Genomic DNA, 15,464 nt, shown 5'->3' with positions numbered 1-15,464 from the left:
ACAATTCCAATTTCCTCCCTTGTGACTTTGAAATGGGTTTCCAGATGTAAGGTCTGTGATCTTCCTGAACCCGTTTATCAGTTTCTCTTTTCTCATTATAAGCACAGCTGAACAAACATACAATGAAAAGGAATTTTTTACCTCAGTCCGAGATTCATTATCTCAAATCCTGCTTCTCACTTAATCATTAACTCTAACTAATTCCAGCAAGGCCTATCTCTAGCTAAGATCTCCAATTTTTCTAAAATACCTGATTTTTTAAAATTAGTGACTCCAAAGGAGGTTTCAGAGGGTCCTGGATAGGCTGGGAGGGACTGGGAGGGTGCTTGGAGGGGCTTGGGGTGTCTGTGAGAAGTTTTGGGGGTCCTGACCTCTGTAGACCCCCCAGGGATGCCATCAAACGCTGCCCACAGCAAGATGCCGAGGGGGATTGGAGTTTCCGTATTGGGCTTCATCTTCCTGGCACTGGGGCTCGGCTTCTGCCTGTGCAGGAAGGTGAGGGGGGGTCCCGGGGGTGGTGTCCTCCCCCCCCATAGAGGGTGTGTGCTCCCCTTGGCCCCCCAAGTCCGGTGTCACCCCCTTTTCTCTGCCCACACAGCTCCTGAGGCAAAAGGTTCTCAAGGACTGAAAGTCAACAATTCCCACTGTCGGTCTGTATCCTGTTGGATTTTCTTTCCCCTGCTTTCATCCAGGTGCCCACAGGGAGCCAGGAAGATGTGGAGCCTCCCAGCCAGGTGTCTTCCCAACACGGATCACCAGGACCACGGATCAGCAGGGCTCTGCCCAACGGGGGTCACTGGGGATCATCCAACGCCGATCCTCCCATGGGGGATGGAGCTGGAGCAGCGCACGAAGCTCTTCCTGCACTCGGGGCACTCGCAGGGCTTCCCTTACTGGTGCCTCCGTTGGTGTTGGGTCAAGTTAGAGCTCTGTGAGAAGCTCTTCCCACACTGGGGACACTCGTAGGGCCTCTCCCCACTGTGGATGCGCCGGTGGACGGCGAGGTTGCCGTTCTGCTTGAATCCCTTCCCGCAGTCGGGGCAGCGGAAGGGCCTCTCCTCTGTGTGAATCCGCTCATGTAGGAGGACATTGGAGCTGGTCTGAAACCTCTTCCCACACTCAGGACACTCGTAGGGCCTCTCCCCAGTGTGGATGCGCTGGTGTTTTCTCAGGCCAGAGCTCTGCCCAAAGCTCTTCCCACATTCCAAGCAGGTGTAGGGCCGTTCCCCAGTGTGGATCACCTGGTGTCTCATCAGTTCAGAGATATCTCTGAAGCTCTTCCCACATTTCCCACACTCATAGGGCTTTACCCCAGTGTGGATCATCTGGTGATTCCTCAGGTTGGAGCTGCGGCTGAAGCTCTTCCCACATTCCCCACACTCATAGGGCTTTTCCCCAGTGTGGATCCTCTGGTGCTCAAACAGGTGGGAGCTCTTTCTGAAGCCCTTCCCACATTCCAAGCACTTGTGGGGCTTCTTCCCCAGCTCTGAGCTCCGGTTGGATCTCTGGCCGTGTTCCTGGTGCTGGGGGGATCTTTCCTCCTCGCAGCTCCCTGGGCTGGGTTTGCAGCCCCTCCTTGTGCGGGATCTCTGGGGCTTTTCCTCCTCCTCTTCCATCTGGACACAGTTTGGGAATGAAAATTCCTGGTTAGGTGGAAAAGGAGAGGAGAGAGCCTTAGACTGGGGGTTCCTCCTTGCCCAAGTTCATCTCAGAAATTCATTGGGCATCTTGTGTCTGTAACAAAGCAAAGGACCAAGATTCAGCCCAGACATCAAAACAATGATGAAAAACTACCCAAGCACCAAATTCAGGCAAAACCCCCTCCAGAATAGAAAGATTCAGCCCCTGCAAAAAAATAAAGCACCAATATTTAGCTCAATGAAGTTCAGAAACACCAAGATTCAGCCCCATCAGAATCATGGGTCCCCTCCCCAGTCACCTCCAGGGCAACACTCTTGGGACTGCACATACAGGGAGAGTGGAACCTTGTCCTGCTTCCTCTTCCTGCTCCTCCTCCTCCTCCTGTAGCCCTATTCTTCCTCACACTCCTCTTCCTCCTACTATTTCTCCTTATCCTGCACAGTCCCACCTTGTCCTCCCATGTGCATCCTTTGACAATTTTGGTCTTCAGCCCTTCTTCTCCTTCCCCTCCCCTCCTGCCCCCAGGCCCAGCACCCACTGCCGCCTCCCTCTTCCCCCCCAGTCCCACAGCATCCCACCGCAGGGGCACGGATGGAGCTGGGCCAGCTCGGCCTGGGGCAGCGCTGGGCTCTCGGCCGCTTCCGCCCGCACTCGCTCCCCACTGCAGCCGCTCCCGCCACCACAGCGCGGGGGGGCCCGGCCTTGGCGCTCCCCCCTCCCACCTCCCCAAATTCCCCTCAAGGGGGGCGCCAAGGCCCGGGGGGGAGGGGCGCAGCTGGGCTCCAGCTGGGGAACGCTGGCAGCTGCGGCTCTGCCTGGACACTGATGAGTCATCAGCGCCGCGCGCTCTGATTGCCTCAGCCCTGCCTGAGCCCTGCGCCTGCACCAAGGGGGGACACCCTGCTCCAGGGGGGATGGCCCCAAAACGGGGGAACCCCAGCAAAGGAACAACAACAAAGGCTCTTTACAAACTGATCCCGTCAACCTCACTGCACATAGGGCCAGGGACGTGGACATAAGGAAGTGACAGGAGGAGCCATCAGCTGCACAAAATGTTATGAATTGATGACACAGACTGCTGCTCAGCCAAGGTCCTGCTAAATTCATGAACTTCCAGAAGAACAACAAAGACTTAACGCAGCCATCAATATCGTTAGCTATACAAAAGTGGGGTGCATATCAAGGGGGTATGTAGGAGGTGCATTGGGAAGTCTGTACCTCTCCAGTACTTCAGCCAATGGGGAAAGGGAGAGGGAGATGTGGCCAAGAAAATTAGGATGAAAAGGAGGCTCTGTCTGCCAACAACTGGAGAAATCTCATTAGAAATGTCTCATGGCCTCACCCTTTTTTATGAATGAAATGACTTTTACAGGACTCCTCTGTCTTACCTGTGGACAGAAACCTCTGGGGATGTCAATTTTTCCACACACCTTGGGGCTCCTCCGCAATTCCTTCCACCGTCCGGGCCGGCGGGCACTGAGTGCAGCTGAAGGTGCCTCACCCAGTTTGGGGGATCGGCTCCCTCGGCTGGCGGCGGCACCGGGGATTGATTGGGTACCCGAGAGTGAGCAGGAGACAGACGAGGGACGGATCAGGGGGGCTCTCAAGAGTCGGCAGGGAGAGAGCACTGAAAATCTCAGCAGTGACTCCAGTGGGATCTTCGGGGAGTAAACATGGCAGGGCACCCAGGGAGGGGACAAAAGGGAAAGCCACAATGGGGTCCCAGCAAAAGAGATGAGGATCCCAAAATATCTCTCAAGGGTCCCTTGGGAGCATGTGGAGGTCGTTTGCACATTCTCCCAGAGGGAATTAAGGACATGGACAGCCAGGGGGGCAAAAAGGGAAGGCCAGAAGGGATTTAGACAACAGGGGATGGATGGTGTTGGTGTGCTGGGAAGGGATTGGCTGAAGGGGAGTGTGCAGGAATGTGCTTAAGGCAAGAAGCAGCAGGAGGATTCTATGGGGGAAGAAAAAGGATGATGGAAAAGAGGAGGAAGAGAAAAAAATACTGAGGATTGGGATATTTTTCAGAAGGGTCTTATCCTCAGAATTTCCCACCTGACTCAGATGCTTTGTATCCCAGTTTTCCAGGACAGGAAAAGAAGGAGGTGAGGATTTCAGGGGGTTTCTCTGAGCTGGGAGCGGCAGGAGCGGGCGCAGAGCTGCGGCACCGGGAGCACGGGCTGGGGGCCTGTGGGGAGCTGTGGGGCCGGGCCGGGGCTGTGGGGCAGCCGGGGCTCAGCGCCGGGCGCTGCCTGACCCCAGCACCCCCCGGGCAGGGCCGGCAGTGGCCCCCGGCCCCCAGGAGGCTGCGGGACGCCCCGGCCGCTGCCCGGCCCCGTGGAGCTGCCGGCCCTGCCCGCCGGGGGGGCCGCCTTTGGACACTGCGGCAGGACAGGGACCGGCTCTGGGATACGGGCTGGGGAGGGGAGCCTCAGCACAGCCAGCACCAGGAAGGAACAGCTCAGAAATGGGGATTAGATCTGACAGGATCCAGATGAACTTTTAAGCATTTTGTGCTGGGTCCCTGCAGAAAGGAAGGATTTTGCAGAAAGCTCAGCAGCTGCCACACGATGAGCACCCACAGGCACTGAGGGGGGCTGCAGCAGGGCCACAAGAAGCCCCTGCAGCACTTGCTCCCAAAGGCTCAGCAGCTGAATGCAGCAAGGGATGAGCAAAAGGCCAAGCTGAAGGCAAAGGCCATGGCACAGTTCCTACAGCCCCTGAGGGATCAAGCCCAGGGCCCAAGGGGGTCCCAGCACCCAGGGGACACCCTCAGCCACAAGCACCTGGCACAGGCATTGCCCTCCTGGCCAGGGGACAGCCCACCCAAACAGCCCCTGGCAAGGAATCAGCCTTCCAGCTGCAGGGCACAAGGACACTGCAAGCACAGACAGGAGCACCCTCAGCACCAGCAAGTCCAGCCCTTGATGGACACGGATTCTTAGCGGTCTCACAGCTCCCATTCCACCAGGGACCCACCACACTGCAGCCCTTGGGAACATTCAGGGTGGCTCTGGATCCAGAGGAGACCTTTCCTGATGGACACAGGGGCCTCTCCATCCACTCGGAATCTTACACTTAAGGGGGGTAAATTGCTGGGAATATTTTAATAATTAAAGCACTAAGTGGGAAATATGAGTGGGTGTGTTTTATTCAGCCACTATTAGTAGATGTGGGGGATGGGTTTAAAATGCAGGAAGTTTTATTCGCTCACAATTGTGACTGCAATTTACTGGGAAGGGATTTGATGGCTAAATGGGAAATGCAAATTAATGTTGCAAAAGGTGATACAGAGGCTGGTTCTGTTGTACCTCTGTGTCAAATGTCTGGCAGAGCCACGGCTGAAGTGAACCCACAAGTGTGGGCAGCCCCAGGGAAATTGGCAAAATTAGATATGGAGCCTCTCCAAATTTCCCTGAAGCAACCAGGACAAGAGGTGTCGAAAAGCAATCCCCTGTTCCAAGGGAGGGAAGGAAGGGCTCACAGCCTGTCTGTGAGTCCTGCTCAAGGCACGGCTTGGGGAGCCAGGGATGGCTCCCTAGAATGCTCCTATCCTGCCAAACAAGAAATCCAATGGAATCCACAGAATGCTGCAGGACCCAAGAAGAAGAAATGAGATGATGAAACCAAGGCACCCCACAGTCTCAGATCCTTCCACCATCCTGAACCAGGTGCCCTCCTCACACTGTAGCCATTCAGAGCTTGATGCAAAAGATGCTTTCTGGGGATCTGCCCACTTCCACAGGATGCAAACAGAATTCTGCCTTGGGCTGGCAACAAGAGGTAGAAGGGAAAATGCTCAAGACATGGACGGTCCTTCTGCAGGGATGCACGGAAGCACCGGCCTGACTGGGGCAAGCCTTGCAGGAAATATCAAAGGAATTGACCTCACCCCCAGGGACTGGCTTAATGCAGGATGTGGATGACTTGATCCAGTCAGGAGGACAAGGAGAAGAGGTAGAGGAAGCCTCTGTGAAATGGCTTTATTTTCAGGCTAAAAACCAGCTTTGAGTATCTGAAAATAAAGAAAGGGCAAATGGTGGAGAAAATGCTTAAATATTTGGGACCTATTTTGACTGAAGGCTTGTGGTGAATTGACTCAGAGAGGGTCCAGGGAATACCAGAAATAATGTTTCCTAGGACTAAAAAGGTGCTGGAACAATTCTTACAATTAACAGGGAATTGCTGGAGCTGGACTGAGGATTCTTTGCTCTAGCCTGAGCATTGTATGAGTTTTTTAGCCCCAGATAGCCTCAATGTTATGGAGTGGACACAAGAAAGAAAACAAAACTTAACAAAATGAAAAAATAAAATGATTGATGCCCCAGCCATGGCTCTTGCAGACTCAGAAATCTGAATTGGAAGGGAATATTAAACAGGCCACCCCTGAGCCTGCACTGAAGGCAACGCAGCAGCAGCCAGGGCTCCCCAGCGGGGGAAGCCCCTGGGCCTGCCCACAGATCCTCTGCTCAAATCCTCGGCCTGGCCACCCTCCTTTGCCATCTCCAGCCACTGCGGGACAATCCTTGCTCTCACTCTTGCAGCTTCAGCCCTTTCTGTGCCTGCCCTCGCCACAGCTGCTGGGGAAGGCACTGGGACAATTCCACTCTGCCTCTCAATTACACTCACACTCTGCCCTGCCTGGGATTAGCTGCTGGGAAAGTAGACCAACTTTAAAATGGCTTCAAATCTTATTTCTCTGGTCACACTAGGTTTGCCTTTGCCTTGGGGAAAGGAATTTTAAAGGTGTCTTTTAAGGGATGTTCCACCACTCAGCAGAGATGTGTTTAACATCTCAACAGACTGGGAATAGCCCAAAAGATTCCCACCCAGATAACGACCATCAACAAAACATCCACACCCAGCAGCAAACATCAACCAACATCCACCCCAGACACTGCCCCAGGCACAGCTGGAGACACCTGGTCTGGAAAAGGCTGAGCAGGAAATCCAGGAGTGCCCACCTAATTCACATCACAGGCACATAAATCCGGCTGCAACAGGAAACCAAATCCTAACAACTCCACACCTTCAAACCAATGAACATTAAACCAATGGATTTCTATGGGGTCAGTCTGTATAAATTTAGAAAAATCTAGTCAAACTCACGTGTCATGGAATGATTTTCTCTGCACACCCAGCCTAAGTGTGCATGAAATTATTCCTGTTGCACATTCTGACCAGAATCAAGTAATGCCTTATTTCTCTAAGGACACTGTTGAAGAGTTTTTGCTTTTCACAGTTTCACTGAAAAGATTACACTCTTAGACTAATTTTTTGTAATAATTTTACTTCTATATGGTTGGTTCTGTTTGGGCCAGTGGTGTGAGAATCAGTTTTTAGTCCTAGGAGAAGAAAAAGAAACCACTTGACTGCTTTGTAATTTCTCTTTTTATGTTTGTGTGTGGCTCGTAGTGATGGCAAAATGATGGTATGGGTTATCTTATGTTCACCTCTAAGCTGCACTTTGAAAACTAGAAGAGCTTTAAAGTTGGAGCTTTTACACATAAACAATTAATAAAATATTGTTTAAAAAAAAATAAAATAGCAGACTCTGTGGCGGGGCACATGTGAGTCACGGGATGTCTGCCCTGGAAGAGAAGCTTTGTTCCAGGCAGCCAGGAGAGGAGCTTTAGAAATGCAAATTAACACTGATGGGACAAAGCCTGCACAATGGCCCAGGGGCTTCCTGCCTGCAGGAGGAATTGGGCTGATTCCCTCTGCCCCTCAGCCCAAGCTCTGCCTGCTTGCACAGATGGAATTTGCACAGATAAAGGCAGAGCCCATTGTGAAGATATCTGACTCTGCAAAAAAAAACCAGAAAATAGGGAATGTTGTGGAAACTTCACTAAAACATGTGGGAGAGAATCATCCCTGTCCCCACTCCAACGTGTGCTGTCACTATCTATGTTATATAGGGTGTATCAGACCATTGGGGTTTTCTGCTACCACAATTTGAGAAAAATCAGTTGGGAATTCAAGTATGTGATGATTTAATGAGAGAAAAGCTGACAATTGATGCAGCCCTGGCTGGAGGGAGCACCCAGAAATGGGGAAAAGATGAACAACCACCGGAACAAATCCTGCAATACCATGGACCAGACCCTGGGAACCCTGATGAATTCATATCAGATACCAGAGAAACCATTTATCATTTCAATGGGATAATTAGATTACAGGATGCCATTGAAATAATAACCAACCACACAGCTCCAGCTCCTGACTTTCCCCCCAGCCAATCTACTCAGATGAGGAACACAACATTTCACCATGGGATGGGATCACATTATCTATTAGCAGGAGGCAGAATTTGTGGAAGAGTAAATGATTCAAACTGCTGTTGGCAAATAGATGAGAACAGATACCAAAGGAAACAAGAAAGCAGCTCATGAACCAGTGCAAATGAGGAAAGGATGGGAATGGGAAACGTTTTTCTGCTTTCCCGGCAGACCATGGGTTAAACTAATGCCAGACAGAGCTGTCCCCCTTCAAACCTACACCCCAAAAATCCTGTAACTCAGGGATTCCTCCCAGAAAAAAATCTGCTAGGATCTTCCCAAACTTTGTGAAAGTAAGGATGAGACACCCAGACTGAGCAGGAGGGGCCTGGTAACCCCAAATCGAAGCATGGAGGAGGGGGTTGGAGATTGGAGGGATGATTGGGAAGGGGCAAAAGTGGGGAAAAAGAGAGGGCTGAAACCCCCAAAGTGTGGGGGAAGGTACTGGGAAACCCAAATTACATTGAGAGGGGTGAATGGATTGGGGGAACAATGAGAAAGGGGGAGAGAGGAGAGGGAAAGGTGGGATTGGGATGAAAGAAATATGGTTCCCTGTCCCGCAGCACTCGATCCCTGGAGCGATTCCCTGCGGCTTGTGGGGAGGAAGATCCACATTGGGGGGGTCCCCAAGCCCCCTGCCCATCCCAGCGTGTCCATCTCGCTGGAGCCCTGGAGCTCCCAGCCCGGCCCCGGCCGCCTGCTCTGCTCCCTGATGGATTTCTCCCCTGCCCACATCCAGCTGAGCTGCTCCCAGGGCCAGCAGCAGCTCTCGGGCCACGTGCTGGCCACTGCCGTGCTCCCCAGCGGGGACTGGAGCCAGCAGCTCCTGGTGCTGCTGGAAACCGCCCCCGGCAATGCGGGCTCAGCTCCAGCTGCCAGGTGGAGCACGTCAGCCTGGAGCACCCCCTGAGCCGGCACTGGGGCACGGCCCGGTCCCCACAGCATCGGCAGGGGCTGCCAGGACACGGAGGGCATCTGGGGCTCCTGGGCTTAACTGGCAGCCCCTCCTTGAGAACCCCTCTCCCCCTGTCCCAGCTCCCCTCATCCCCCTCTCCCAGCCCTTTCCCACCGCCTCCCGGCCCCGCTCCGCTCACCCCACAGCTCCTCGCCAGCAGCCGAGAGATGGAGGAGGAGGGGAAGGAGGAGAAGGAGGAGCGGGAGGAAGAGGAGGGGTAGAGGAGGAGCAGGAACTGCAAGAGGAGCAGCAGAGGAGGCCCCACGTGCGTCCATCGCTCTCTGGATCTGCAGCCCCTTCGCGCCGGGAGCATCGGGCCCCGCATCCCGCAGCTCACCGGGGACGGGAACCTCGCCCCGAAGGTCTTGGGCCGTCCTGGCAGGATTTGTTTGAAGGGGAAGGGATATTTGGAGCTCACTCGAAGTATCTTTGGGGACCCCTGTTCCTTTTTCTGGGCACGGGCCGGGCAGAGCGATGTTTGGATCTTGCAGGACTCCAAAGCTGACCTGAGATGCCCGGTACCGGCAGGGGGAGGGGAGCAGCGAAAAGGGGGGAGCCCCGGGAGTCCCGGAGCCTGAAATGGGGGCCTGGAGAGGGGGGACCCCGAGAGCCGGGAGGGAGGGGAGCCTGGAGAAGGGGCAGCCCGGAGAAGGGATGAGCCTGGAGAGGGGGAAGCCCTGGGACACCAAAGTGGGGACCCCACAGAAGGGGTACCTCAGGGAGGGATTTTTTCCTCTCAGTCCTGATGCTTTGGAGATTTTCATGGACACAAGACACTTGATGACTTCTAGAGATGGACTTGGGCAGGAGGAACCCTGAATCCTAGGTGGTCACCCCTTGTTTTTTCCCCCCAAACCAGACTTCCCATGACCAAGCATAAGACAAATGGAGAAGTCGGCAGAAAGGAAGATGCTCTGGGACCCCCAGGCAACAACAGTACAATAGTGAAAGCAAAAGCATTATCACCAAATCCATCTGCCCAGAGGGCAGAACTGGTTGTCCTTAACCAGAACACTAGAATTAAGTGAAGGGAAAAGGGTAAACATATGGACTGGCTCAAAACATGCTTTTGGAGTGGTGCATATACATGGGACACTGTGGAAAGAAAGAGGACTGCTGTCTCCTCAAGGTACACACATTAAACATCAAGATGCAGTCCTGCAATTAATAAAAGCAGTACAAAAGCCTGAGCAAGTAGCAATCATGCACTGCAAAGCTCACCAATCAGGAAGCTCCAAAATTCGTGACGGAAATCGGAAAGCAGACTGGACAGCCCGACAAGCTGCTCAAGAAGTGCAAACTGCAATGGCATTGATACCTTTAAAAACTAATGTATCTCAATTCAATTTACCCCCAGAACCAAAATATTCAATAGAAGATGAGAAATTGGGACGCTCACTGAATGCACAGAAGAATTCAGAAGGGTGGTATGTGACTACACAGGGACAAGAAGTGGTAGCCTCCTTGATAATGAGGGAAATTCTACAAATTAAACATAATGAATGTCATTGGGGTGCAGAGACATGGTGAAATTGTAAAAACAAAATTTAATTTTAGTATGGATGTTAAGAATGGCAAAATCAGTAATGTCAAAATGTGAAATTTGCTTAAAGAACAATCCAGTGGCTAGACGACAGGCACAATTAGGGAAAACCAGGAGATTATTAGCAAGTAGATTTTGTAGAATTACCAAGAACACGAAGATTCAAATATCTATTGGTAGGGGTTGACACATTTTCAGGATGGCCAGAAGCTCTACCCTGTTGCACAAATCAAGCAAAGGAGACAGTCAAGTGGTTACTGCAAGAAATCATTCCAAGATTTGGGGTGCCTCTAGGAATATCATCAGATAGGGGCCCACATTTCACAGCCACAGTAGTGAGGGAGGTGAGTAGGTTACTGGGAATAGCTTGGCATCTCCATACACCATGGAGACCCCAATCCAGTGGACAGGTGGAGAGGATGAATCAGACATTGAAGAGGCAAATCAGCAAAATATGCCAAGAGGCTAAATTGCAGTAGCCACAAGCTTTACCAATAGCACTGCTGAGGATTCAGATAAAGCCTAGAAGCGGAATGTGAGTCAGTCCTTATGAGATATTGGATGGGAAACCATATGAATCCCCTCAACCTAATCCAAATGTACATGTTACAGGGAAGCAAGAGGTGTAGAATTATGTTCTGTCTCTTGGAAAAGCTCGAGCTCGACTTCGGAGCACCCTTGTGTGGAACAGGCCGCTGACTCTTGAGAATCCAGTTCATGACATCCCCCCGGGAGATGAAGTGTACGTTAAAAGCTGGAAGGAAGAACCATTAAAAGAAAGGTGGAATGGACCCTATCAGGTACTGTTAACTACCTTGACAGCAGTCAAAGGAGCTGGACTGGATCCCTGCATACATTACACCAGAGTGAAGAAGGTTTCCCCTGCACTGTGGACTGCACAAACTGTAGGGCCAACAAAGCTGCAGATAGAGCGGGTTTGATTGTTTCAAATGTCTAGGTTGCTGGTGACTGCAATGGTGATTATTTTATGGCCTTCACTGCCATCAGTTGGAATCAATGTTACCTTGGGATGTGAAATGCAAAAGGATCAGCTGACAACTCTTCATTTTAGAATGAAGAGGGATGTGGGGGTGCAGCCAGAAACACAAGTGATAAAAGTCTCTAATACTATTCAGGCAGAAAATGGGATGATTGGATTAATTAAAGATTTTGCCAACATGCAAAACAGCAGCAAAATAACTGCCTGTCTGCCAATACCAAAGGCAGCAGGAGACCAAATAAATTGGGGAATTATAACATCAAAATTCCCTGAAATACAAAAGAATAAAAATGAAAATGTGAGCTGTGTATTGCAAATAGATTGCAAGTACCCAAATAAGACAGTGTTTGAAAATGCTGTGAAGACAAAGTATTCATCTATATGGGACTGTCATGAAAATGGAGGAAAGTACGAACCAAAACTAGGCTGGGATGGGGGATTAGGGAATTATGGATGGTGTTATGAAAAGATAGGAAAGGTCATTAAAGAAAAGATTCCAGTATCAAAGTGGAAGTGTGAAGAACAGGAAGGAAAAGATCGGGCTGAAGCTTGGGACAGTGCATGGTCAATGAGTGTGCTTCAGAAATTCCAATCTATGGCAGATAGCCCTTGGTGCATTAAGTGGGAAGGCTCTGAAAGTGAAACAGATCCAGGGGTATGGAACACTGCAACCAGTAGTAGAATGGAGGCAGACAAAGTGAATTGGTGGGTATGGAACAAAACTTAGGACTGTACTTCTGATGATGAAGAAATAAAACAAATGCCACCACTTGTGGTAGCTCTGCAAATTGGATGTGCCTGCAGAGGAATCAAACATAAACAAGGGGAAATAAATGACAAGATAGGACAAGTGATCCAAAAGGTAATATGTAGCACAAGTACAATTCAGAGTCCAGGCCAATTTGGATGGGCAGCAAGCAATGGCACCTGGACAACACATCTGCCTGTAGGTGAAAAAGTAAAAGAGATTACTTTAGGCCTCCCCACCTTATGCCCAATTTGGAAAAGGTCCCCATTCAAGGCAGAGCATGAACTTCTGCAAATAAGGATGAGACGAGAAGTTCAGGAGAAAAAAACTGAAGATGAAGAAAGATGGCAGGAACCCTCCAGTAGTGTAAAATTTGAGTGGGCCCTGGAATCCTTGTTTGGTCCAATAGCAAATTATAACAACAGAAAGATGTTGTACAAACTTACAGGTCAGGTAGAAAGATTGGCAAGAGTTACCAAAGAGGGATTTAGAGAGCTAAATGTACAATTACAAGCCACAACTAAAATGACCCTGCAAAACAGATTGGCTTTAGATATGTTATTGTTGAAAGAACACGGAGTGTGCGCGTACCTAAAAGGACAAATTGATCACTGCTGCATCCACATCCCAAATGGAACTGCAGATGTAGAAAATGACATTAATCAATTAAAACAAATAGAACATGAAGCACAGAAAGAGAGGGAAGATCTAACGACAAGATGGGTAGATAAAAGTTTTGAAGAGTTAGGATGGAATGTGAGCTCCTGGATCAAATCTATTCTTGAGAGTCTGATAATCCTACTAATTGTGTTCTTAGCAATCTGGTTAATCTGTGCAGTTCTGAAAGGAGAGATAAAGAAAAGAGAATCCTGGAACCAGAAGATAATAAAGGCGCTGACACGGGACAGAGATCCACATCCGCATTTGTCATCTCCAAGTCCTCCAGAGTGTAACAACGCTTACGACAACTGTGGATTCCAAGATGAACATCAAGTATAAACTCAGAAAAAGGACTGTATATAGTGAAAGCATTACACTTATTATAGTAAAGGGAAATACTTTCAAAGGGGGGAAATATGTTACTATGGGGTTAAATGTTTCTGAAAATGTTTCTTAAAATCATGTAGAGGTAGGCCACAAGAATGCTTGGTATTAGGGATGGTCTAGCAAGCTGAAATGTTTACGGTAACAGGAACTGGTACTTGAGGTCTCCAAGATACCCACCCAGAGATAAGATTCGTACACGTTCGTGCAAGGATGAGCTAACTCTCATGAAGCAATATAGATAAAGTTAATGAAGCAATATTAATGAAACAATATTGATAAGGTTGTTACAGTGATTACTGCTACAGCTGAAATTGTAGAAATATGTGCACTTTGGACAAAGACAATGGAGCTAGATTTCGGTTGCTGGTACCCCTAGTTCACCCACGCTTCAATAAAGCACCTGCATATATTCAGTCTGTGATTCTGTGTGTTCCTGAACGCTAACAAAGACAGATCAAAAACTTCCAAAACACCAAAATTCTGATATCCTCTCAGAATAGTAAGATTCAGCTCCCAAAAAAAACCAAAGCACCAACATTTAGCCCAATAAAGCTCAGAAACTCCAAGATTCAGCCCCGTGAAAATCGTCGATCTCCCTGCCCGGGCACTCGCTGCATGGGGGGGTGAGGGGGGCAATGAGGCCGGGCCGGAGCAGGGGGTGCCTGAGAGAGGCCCCGAGCCCGGGGGAAGCCCCTGCAGAGCCATGGAAGTGGCTCCTGGCCGGACTCGGGGATCCCCCTGGCGATCCCCGCTGGAGCAGCCTGGTCCTGAGGGACTCTGGCCCCTGGCAGGGACCCCAGGCTGCAGCAGGACAAGGATTCCTGTCCCTCAGGGGGAGGCACTGACATGACCTGACTGTGACCCCCATCCCTGTGCCTCTGGGCGGGGAGGGGGACGGAGAGGGGCAGAAAGTTAAGCCCGGGAAGGAGGGAGAGCGGGGGGAAAGATGGATTTCCGTAGGAATTACTTTACTTCTCATTTTCTTGCTCTGACATGTTGGATATTAAATACAATTTATTTCCCCAAATCAGGTGTGCTGTGCCCGTGACCAAGGATTGAACTGTCCCCACCCTCATCCAGACCCCCGAGCCTTTCCTTGTGTGTTCTGCTCCCCGCCCGGGGCAGGAAGGAGAGTCACAGAGTTTTAGCCTCGCTCCGGCATAACCCTGCTCCATCCCGGACTCACCCCCAGCTCGCAGCGCCCTCAGCTCCCGGGCACCCCGAGCTCCCGGCGCTTCAGCGCAGCGGCGCTTCCTTGGCCTCCTGCCCGGGCCGGGCCCAGCGCCGGGGCCGCTCCTCAGCCCAGGCGAACGAGAAATGGCGGAGCTCAGCCCAAGGCAGGCGAGGCCGTGCCGTGTGCAGAGCCCGCCGCTGGCTGCCATTGGCTGCTTCTGCCGTCACTCGTGGCTCTGGCGCGCGCTGATTGGGCAGAGCGGGGACAAGCCCGGCCCCGCTGGCGCCCCCAGGGCGGCCGTGGGGCAGGAGAGCCGCCATTGCCGGAGCGTCTGTGCGGGCCCGGCAGCGGCGGCAGCAGCGGCCGGAGCCCGGTGAGGCGGCGGCGGAGCTCGGAGGCGGCCCCAGCGCAGCGTCCCGGGCACAGCGCAGCCACCTCCGGCCTCCCGACACGAAGCGGGACGAGCCAGCGCTGCTCCGTCACCGCCTCCTGCCGAGGCCCCAGCGGCAAGGAGACCGCGGGCAGCCGCTCCCGCAGCGCCCTCAGCCCAGGGCCAACACGGGCCGGCCACGGCACAAGCCACCCGCCACAGCCCCCTGCCGCCCCCTCCCGGGCCCGCAGCGAGCCCCGAGCCCCCGCAGAACCGAGCGCGGCTCCCACCTGCGATGGCTGGGGCCGCCTCCGAGCTCCGCCGCCGCCGCCTCTCCGGTTGTTATAAAAGAAATTACAATTTTGACAACTAGGTCCCTTGGGTTAATGGCAGTTTAATTAAAAATGAATACAATTTAGTAAATGGAATAGTAATTTGGTATAATAAAAGAATACAGTTTAGTAAAATAATATAATTTAGGAAAAAATTACAAATTATATATATAATTTGCCAGGAATTAAGTATGATTAAAGCATAAGCAAAACCGACCGGGGTACGGGTTCCTCACCCTGCCTCATGTACAGAGCAAATCACTTCAAGCTAAACTTATAAACTGTGTGCTTATACATATTAATTACTACTTCCTGTAAATTTCCTCCTATTTCAAATTTTGCTGACTTTACGTCACTTTTCTTCACGGCACAT

General features: G+C 51.4%; 2 pseudogenes; one reads left to right on the top strand and one right to left on the bottom strand.

Annotated features, from left to right (window-relative positions):
- Positions 1–15,464, top strand: part of LOC131588512 (zinc finger protein 91-like) — a 182,341-nt pseudogene that overhangs the window by 142,144 nt on the left and 24,733 nt on the right.
- Positions 596–15,464, bottom strand: part of LOC131588541 (zinc finger protein 135-like) — a 71,691-nt pseudogene continuing 56,822 nt past the window's right edge.

The sequence above is a fragment of the Poecile atricapillus genome, chromosome 26 (genome assembly GCF_030490865.1).
Source record: "Poecile atricapillus isolate bPoeAtr1 chromosome 26, bPoeAtr1.hap1, whole genome shotgun sequence".
NCBI classification, from domain to species: domain Eukaryota; kingdom Metazoa; phylum Chordata; class Aves; order Passeriformes; family Paridae; genus Poecile; species Poecile atricapillus.
Note: the sequence above shows the minus strand (reverse complement) of the source record. Positions and strands in the feature narration are given on the sequence as shown.